The sequence below is a fragment of the Anopheles funestus genome, chromosome 2RL (assembly GCF_943734845.2).
Source record: "Anopheles funestus chromosome 2RL, idAnoFuneDA-416_04, whole genome shotgun sequence".
Taxonomy (NCBI): domain Eukaryota; kingdom Metazoa; phylum Arthropoda; class Insecta; order Diptera; family Culicidae; genus Anopheles; species Anopheles funestus.
This window is the reverse complement of record NC_064598.1, coordinates 93,439,092-93,448,446: the sequence shown is the minus strand read 5'-3', so window position 1 is coordinate 93,448,446 and position 9,355 is coordinate 93,439,092. Positions and strand designations below refer to the sequence as shown.

Sequence of the window (9,355 nt, the reverse complement as noted above, 5' to 3'; positions counted from 1 at the left end):
AATGTGAGCGACCAAACGAAAAGAATGAAGCAATGCGCGCACACACACACCAGCTCCAACCGTGACATCCTCCCCATCGACAGGTTGATCATTCGACCTTCTTCCTTGTGCCATTCTCGTCGTCGGAAGGAAAACCAAACCCGTTGGGCCCTCTATCGCCACACTGTCTCATCCGGCTAGTATGCGGGGAGGTCTAGAAAATGCAACCATGTTCTTGCTAAGGTACATCCCTCTACAACCACACGGCAACTTCCATTATCTTCGCGCTCGAAATGGAACATAACCATCGATCAAACCCGGCTCCGAACGTATACAAACCGGCCACAGCGCACTCCACTTGTATTGCTTTATATTCATCACCAATCGTCAGTTGCACATTCTTCTTTATGCTTTCACAAGCTGACTTTTCTATTACACAAATGGTTGCCCCTTTTTTTCTGCTGGTGGAATATTTTTTCTTACAACGTATTTGGGGGAGGTAAAGGCTGAACGGGTTTGAAGGTTTGCCAGGTGTTGAGCCGGGTTGGGAATGTAGTTCGCCGGCTCAGCATCATTGATCGCTGTGCAACTTCGACGAGACGGAGCCTGAGTTGCACGAGTTGATAATTGAACAGGTTTGTTTTTCTTTTTACTTTCAGGCTGTACGCGTTGATGCACTTGTTACGAGCCAGTGTTCTGTTAACTGTCATTGTGAGCACGTGTGAAACTCTCGCTTTAGTGCATGTAGCGTACAGGAAGAGACATATAAATGCTTAATTTTATTTAAAATCACACCTTTAGATCGTATCTTATGTGTCTTCGCCTGCGGTACAAATTGTCGAAAGAAATCGTGTGAACGGTCTTGAAGCATTCTGGTTTTTGGTGAAGCATACTTTAATAATATTCGTAAAATAAAGGCATAAATGGAATTCCTCGTTCATCAGCTACGCAATAGTTGGATTTACACAGTATCCACACTTATAACTCTAAAACAGAGCGGAAAACGATTAAGTAGATTGAAACTTGCTAAGATTAAAGTAATGTAGCTTCAATTGTTCTTCATTTATTTTATCGATTGCAATTAAATGCACTAAACATGCTATCCTACTACGCAATTGGTTCAACATTGTATTCACAACGATCCATTGGCTCGTATGCGCGCTGTCTAGTGAGTTTAAAGTGCTGCAAGAGCATTACGGAATTCCACCGTTTTTTTTTTGTTTTTTTTTTCACAGGAAACACTCCAGCAACAAGACGCCTCTCGGTCGGCACTGTGCACGGGTAAATTGGTGACACTGAACAGCTCAAAGCCGCCAGACAGACAGAAACAAACAGCAGAGAGCAAATTAACACGCGATAGCCAGCATAATTAATGTTAAAGACAACATGGCACTGGCTAAAAGACTTGCCTTCGGCAACGACGCTTTGCAAACGAAATCGACGACGATGAAATCGATCGCTTCCTCGACCACTTGCTGTTTGCATACAATGTTGCAACCAGCAATAGCATCCCGTTGAACACCAAAGGACGAACCCAACGTTGCCAGTGCACGATTGCTCTTGGTAAAGGGATGATTATGTTAAGGAAAGCTTTTTGGATTTTTTCTCTACCTCTACCACTCCACTTTGTACGGTCATTCTGCAGTCTCACTTTAGTGGAACCCAGCACAGTCAGCTGGCGTTCACATCTGGAGCATCTTTGTATGTTAGATGTTTGTTGGTTGTATGGTTTTTTGTAACGTTTTTCTTGGCCCTGAGAATGGAACTCTTTAGCCTGTCGTGGTCTTGCAATACGTTAAGATAGGAACAAAACAACTTTGAGGCTGCCAGATCGCCTGTTCTTCTTACTTTATGGACTAAACGCCATTATTCAGCATGTATCTGTAAGCGACGAATTATGTACCGATAAGTATTTAAAGATTTGGCAATAAATGTACGTACCAGGTTCGTTGGAAAACGATAAATTGCTCTCAAAAGTACAATTTAGACAGATCAGCAAGGTACCGACACTTCGAACATGCCACACTTTATACTCTTCAACAAACTACACGTTCGGTTCGTTCTCATTTCTGGATCATAATATTTTTTTTCGCCAGAATAACGTGTACGGCGGAAGTACATCTTCAACAAAAAGCTATCAACACGATGCACACACTGGAGATATGCGACATCAGTTGTGTTGGGGGGTTTTTTTTTCGCCTGGTGTCGACATGCTGCTGTCGACGAAATGTCGTTTCGTTTTGCGCGTTTCAGACAGAATTCCGGCTTCCGTCGCATGGGGACGAGCGGAACATGCGGGACATGACGGGTCCGGCGCTATTCGATATCTACTAAATCTTTCTAATTAGAACCGCGCTCGGACGGTTAATTTATCACCTTAATAGGAACTTCACGATGTTGGTGGCGTCTCGGTGGCGGTTGGCACGGCACGACGCCATAGCTCCATTGGTTCTTTGTACCACTTTGTACTAACGGAGTGCCAGAAAACTCGCTCGTGCGATTTGCCGACTCGGAAACTGGATGCAAACACACACACATACGGTGCTGTTTAATTTGCGGAAGGAAGAGACAGGAAAAAAAACCAACCGGGAAGTGGTTTCGCCGTATGTACGAGGCACGAGTCATAGCCGCATTAGGTGAGCGACAAAATTTACAGCCTTTTGCGGTCGAATGAACATTATGGATGCATTTTTGTGGTGCTGGCGCATTGTCTCCGACCGTGATCGAGTTATCTTGTGTATTGGAAGTGAACGTGATACGATCTATAATGAAGATGCTGCTACAGGATTGATTTATTTGAGTGAGTGAGTATATTGGTTCGCGCTCAGCGTACTGAGAAATAGTGAGTACCACACTAATATTTGAATTTATTTACTATAAAATGACTATAAATTTTAATATTTACTATAAATACTCAATATCCAGGTATAAGCGGTACCATGCATCCCTGGGGATCAACTGTTAAACAAAAATTGTGCTGTAATCATATCTCAAATAGTCTCTTTAACATGTGCACGAACTTGCCCAAAAACAACCTAACCGACATAGTGACCGGATACCTTCCTGACGCATGTAAATGATGACAAACCAAATCGATATAATTGATCCCGTAAAATCCCGCTCTTTCCGTTTACCAACATCACAAGTGACCGAACCCATCATGCAACTCATCCGAAACACGTATTTCCCGATGTCTTCCCATTTTCCATTACACGACATTGACATATCCGGGCGTATCAGTGGTCAAACTGCCGGTTCGGGGTCGAATGTACAACGCGTCCACGATCGTCTGTGTTCCGTGTGGACCGTTTGTGCCTGTTTCTTCTGAATATTACTTCCCATCCTATATATTTTTAAATCATTGCTCTTGCTGCCCGAACTGTGCTACGTAGGAAAAAAAAAATGGAAGAAATAAAATATATACCGCAAGGTGTCCGCGCAACGGTTTAGCATTGGAGCAAGAGCAAATGGTTCACTAGCGTGGTAGACGAGTAAAAATAAAAGGAAAGGCAAACACACACACACAGAGCGGTTTGGCGTAAATTAACAGCGATCTTGATGCATTTACACCCGCCTGCACTGACAGTCGCGGCCTGTTTCTGTCTAGGGTAGGTACTGTGGCAAGGTGCACTTCATGCACAAGAAAATGCAGCTCATCATCTTTTGCGTCTAACGATGCTGCTGCTGCTGCGGCTGCTGCTAGTGACCCACGAGCAAGCGTCTAGGTTCGAATACTGGCGGTAACGTCTTCAATCAACGCCACATCGCAACCACCATTCTGCAACAGCCGTCCTTCCTGCGTGTCTAGTTTCCTACTCGCAACTAAACGAACGGTTCGTAGAAGTCGTGCGATAATTTGTGTATCTCATAAAGGCAACACAACGGACTGTTACTGCAAGTCAAACGTGGTCGGCGGACGGATAATCCACTCTCGTGGCCGAGGAGTTCGCCACTTCCAAATCTATATGCCCGGTGATCGTAGCGGCGAGTTGGATGAAGTATTTCAATTTCTACTCGTCATCCTCACACCCGATCCTTGTCACACTTCCGTAGCAATTATAGCCAAGACCGTTCCGTCCCAATGTGTACGTCCGCTCATCTCGGTCGGGCCGTCGATAACCCCCAGACGCACACCTCTAGCGGTGTTTTTGCAGCGGATGCAGACGAATGCCCGTTGCATCCCGTATCCCGAAGTCGTTATAGATCAAGATCCAATTATGATCGTGTGTTTTCTCATCGGCACCAGCAAAATACGGTTGGCAAAGCCGGTGAAAATCCATCGACAACCAACCGTACGCGGCTTGAGATGATGATCCGGTGGGCATCAAGACGTGGTAAATCGGTTCACTTTTGCCCCCAGAACCTTCGTGTCGTTCCGGGCGGGCGTTGGGAAATCGTAAGTCCATGCAGTGTACTGGTGATGGGTGCAGTAAAATTCTATTAACGCTTCCCGTTAGAAATGACCGATGCATCATAAGGGGCGATGGTTATGCCACTGATGCCAACTAACGACAGCGTGATGGGAGACTGATTTTCCTCACATCGTATTGATGATCGAATTAATGTTTTATTTTCTATTAAACTTTTCTTCCATTTACCAAAGAAAAATTGAATAATAGGTAATAGAAACAATTCGTTTTTGAACTAAAAATCCCACAAAAAATTCCAAAATCTTCAGCGGAAAAGATGTTTCCTGAAGAACAACTTAGTTGAAAGACAGCAGGGTAAAGTGATATTACGATTAATCCGATGGTGAATGTATACAATTTATGACTACTCACATTACTCCATGACCTCAACAAAACGAACGGACATACTCCCTGCCAATCGAAGACATCTCTTAACGTAATGCAAAATAATGATGAGCATCTTTTAACTCTTAGACAATTCTTCTCTCCAACGTCAAATTGTGAATCTTGGAGAACTGACGACATTCAAACGATTCCCGTCCTAGCAGATAACTGCCTCATCAGCACGTGGTGCGCAAATCCTAATTTATGTCCTTACACGGATGTGGTACGTTCAGCTGAGGTGAGAAGCTACCGTCAATACGGCGCAATTTGTGTAATCTTTCCCTGCCATTTGTACGTTTCCTTCAGGAGCGTAAAGAAAATAAGAACGTCAGCGACGAAATCATTCGTGCTATGCGCACGAGCACCTAATGTTTATGATGTGTGCATGAGCATGAAGCGGCGTGATTCTTTTTACCCTTTTCGTATCCCCTATCCATCCATCCCGGCGTAATTCGCATTTCGCTGCGTGGTTATACGGAAAAGGTGTCAGATTGAGAAGTGTCAAGCCTGGGAGTGCGGGAGCTCTTATGCTTCCCGGTCCCGCTTCTTTACTCCACATTGTTACATTATTGTGCGCATAGAAGAACCCTTTCGGATTTCGCAGAGGGTAAAGCGGTGGATCTTAGAAAGAAAGAAAAAAAACATATCCCCTGAAGTCCGTTGGCGGAAGCAGTTCTGAACAAACCTTTTTTGTTTGCGAGGCTGGACGTAGACAGAGTGATGGTGTATGTGTTTCGCGAGACCAGCTGCGATTGAGGTCTTTATTTATGTTCGTCGTGACATTTGAAAGAATGTAACACATTACCACTACTCTACCCCGTGGGGGGGACGAACCCTATTGATCCGGCAAATGTGACCACCGGAAAAGGGAGATGCGAAACCGGCTAAACCAACCTCAATTAAAATATTGACATATGCGTACCCCGGTGTCGCCATCTTTTGCTAGGCGCATTAGCATAATAAGCGTTTCGAAAAGCAAAAAAAAAACACGATTGTATCCCGAAAGAAACCCTTCTTAAAAAAAATGTTTTAATCGATGAGAAGGGTCTCTATTTTTTGCAAGAAAAAAAAAGACATTTCAACTACAAAAATGCGCAACTGATACATTAGGGCAAACGTACAAACATTGATTGTTTAAGCATTTGGCCCAGGGCCCATCTTTACGCTTCCGTCGACGCCAACGTTAATCATTTCCATGCCTTGAGACGTCAGTAATCTTTGCCTCCATTCCCTTCTTTATTCATAATACAAAGTTTAACTTTTTTCCTTCTGTGTACCGTACGAACGAAGAAACATCGAAATATGATACTTTTCAAGGTTCACACAAAAAATTCTCGTTGACTTATTGGGGTTGGCACAGCATGCAGTGTCCCGGAGCTTGGTAACAGAGTGGCAAAGTAAGTGGCGCGAAGAAGGAGAAACAAAAAAAACTCCAGACAAAATATTAAAACGTTCCAGCGATGCTGCCCGGTCTTTATGTCGTTCTCCAATAAAAAAGGCTTTCATTTTAGACTTCAAGTCTGACGAGAGGAAGAGCAGTAAGCCACATCATATACGTTGTATTTTGGTTGGATTAATCTGAACCCAGGCTTGAATGATTTTGTAGTCGTTATTATGAAAAGGTTTTCACTTTTACGAGTCAGAGAGTGACCGTCGCACATGTGAGCTGGTGTAACTGAGATCGTTCCAGATTTTTGACTGTGCTTAGAACCGTTTGCTACATTGTGCTGTTTTTAGATTGATGCTTTAAATGTGCGTTTAATGTTTAGCAAATTAAATGATACACCATTGATCTCCAATTTTTAGACATTGAATTCTTGGTGATATGGTGTGGGATAAAATATTGGAACAAAATAATTGGTTATAGATTCAGAGCTAACAACCATTTGGTTGATTCTGCTATTCATAAAGTTTTAGATAAACTTCAAAAACTATCGTATAATTCACTTGTTAATACTGGGTATTCGTCTTCTAGTCTACTGACAGATGCTCAAAAGTGCATCTAAGTGCATCTAAACACTGTTATCAAGAAAACTTCATCAAGTAACGATGCTCCACTTGTTCCACACCAAATTGCTCATTAAGTATTTACGAAGCTCAGCAAACTTCAAAGGATATGGCCCTTAAATGGAACCGTGGATCCACGAGATGAGCCTCCTAGATACTCTCATTATCTTTCGTACAATCTTCTATTTGCTTTCTTGTGCAGATTATGGAGCTACGGATTTTGCTTTTCTAAAAACCTGTCCACAACGAGCATTATGAGCTGCACACCAGTAAACCAGCGGTTGTTTTTTTTTGTTGTCGCATATGCCTTTAATTTGCCATACACTAGTCCCATCCGGTCTTTCCAGCCTGTTCCCCACGTACGCTGGAGAATCTAGCAAATATCAGCATATCACCACACACCAAACCGCGGCCACGGTTGTGCAGCATCAGCATAATCACTTTTAACGCGATAAACAAATTGGCCATGAGAAAATAAATCAACGCCTACCGGAAATCACTGCGCCCGGGCACACGAGACCCCGGCTCAAAGCGCACCCACTTGCATATATCCCCATGCGTCCACTCGCCAAACGGTTGCTTCATAAAGAAATGGGGTAATCAGGGGGGCCGTCAGCGTTTGTTCCGTTGCAAACGGAGATGATTTAGCGCTTGGTTTGCCGACGTCTGCTCGAAATCGCATCATCACTAACTGTGCCACCTGAGGCTGGGGGCATTTGTATGGCAAACTGTTTCGCTGCATGCGGAAGATCGTAAAATGCATCCTGCAGGAAAGCACACCTCTTGCTGTTTTTCGTTTTTCATTGAGCAATGGATGGAAACCGCTTCCTTCTTTCCCTTCGGAGCACTCACTCCCAGCACTCTTTCTAACGAGTACTTTTCATCGCGGCACCATCAATCGATGTGCAAGACACCGGACGGAAGGAATACTGCCATGAAAACCGATCTGGTCGTTCATGTTCTGATTATGACGCTGACGGTGCACTTCTTTTATGACCACTTTGCAACGAGAAACGAGGAGTCCACATCTTCCAGCAGTGTGGCGCGATGTTGATGATCGTTCCAGTACACCCACCAACAAACCATTTGGATTTTGAACTCATTCCCATCGGGTAAAAAGGGGACTGTAATGATCATTTTGTGTAATCTTGTTTAACACGCTTCTCTGCAATGATTGACAATCAACCACTACTGTTAGTTCAATGAAAAAAAAAAGAAAAAATATTATGTTCCAAAGAACATCAAACACGTAAGTACGAAGATGCCTTTTGTATGTTGATATAATTTTCTCCACATGAATATGTGACCATGTCCAATGTTTATGTCGCTCGGAATACGGTAACATTTCAACGTCAGCATTACCATATGTTCTTCTATGTTTTAAGTTTTTGTTTCTTTAAAATTGCAAATTTGCTGCACCATCTCCAGATGAGCATTCGCATTGTGGCATGATGGAAATCGAGTATGACATCGTGTTTGCATACGGCCCACGACTTTTGTATCCCAAATCCGGAAACTTCGCTTCATTCGCCTGCGTCCAGCAGCTCTAGTAGATCCCATTCTAATGTCCATCAAACATTGAGGAGACCCGAAAGGAGAGTCCCCAAACGGTGCAAATTGTCCACCTTTCTGAGGGAGTATAGATGGTAAATACATGCTAATGACCTTTGAAGGTTTGCGGATAGGCAAGAATTCTATGGCAGCTTCGCGTCAAAACGCGACCAGACGGTAGCTTAGCGCCTTGTGCTGGATTAACGAACCCGAGTGGACTTTAAGAGTAAACTGCAGCACTGATTCTTGTACGTGAAAACCGGACTTAAGACCCTATTACATCAACCAGTCGTCCGTTTGGTGTGGTTCATGATGAAGAAAAATCTTGCAATGGTAAAGAGAGAAGAGTCTAACAAAAACAGATGCAAATCACGACAATACGTTCCCTAGTACAACTCGTTTGCGTTGTGATGCGTGCCTTCGTATATTTCACGTCAAAATTGGCGCACCAGAGATCCGGGTCTGTTTTAGTGGACGTCCACCTACTGTCCAGACGAGCAAGAAGGAGGACGATAGCAAAATCTCACCATTTTCCGTCGCTCGTGTCTGTGATGCGTCACATTTAAGGCTTAACATGCACATAAAATTAGATTCCGTCAATCACAAAACTACAACGAACCGTTGGAAGATGGCGAGGATTTGACACAGCAATGCGCCATGGAGGACTTCCAATTGCTCCCCAAGTAAACTGATATCCCGGGATCGTGGTCTTGTCGTGGAGCTAATCTCAGGCGACATTTCATCCCAAACACAAACAACTGCCCAGGGATTCTAGTTCCCACGATTAACCGCGATATGTAGCGCCACAACAGAAGCAGGACACTCCTCACAAGAAATATTGTTTTGCACATTGAAACGCAGCTACCACGGGACCCGCGCGACAGTAACGACTTGTATGTTTGCTTTGGCTATATATGACTGTTGAATATTAATTTCCGTCTGTCTGTGCAGATTGAAACATCAGACGTAGGTATGGTCGTGGAACATTCCAGGAAGCACGCGATACAGGATATTACTCTGGTAGA

At 43.7% G+C, this 9,355-nt stretch overlaps 1 protein-coding gene and 1 long non-coding RNA gene across 4 annotated transcripts in view; both read right to left on the bottom strand.

Moving 5' to 3' along the window:
- The window catches only part of LOC125761831 (uncharacterized), a 219,609-nt gene that overhangs the window by 16,183 nt on the left and 194,071 nt on the right, over positions 1–9,355 (bottom strand). The gene's annotated exons all lie outside the window — the stretch shown is intronic.
- LOC125761791 (dual specificity protein kinase splA) overlaps positions 1–9,355 on the bottom strand; it is a 122,680-nt gene that overhangs the window by 11,972 nt on the left and 101,353 nt on the right. The window lies entirely within an intron of this gene.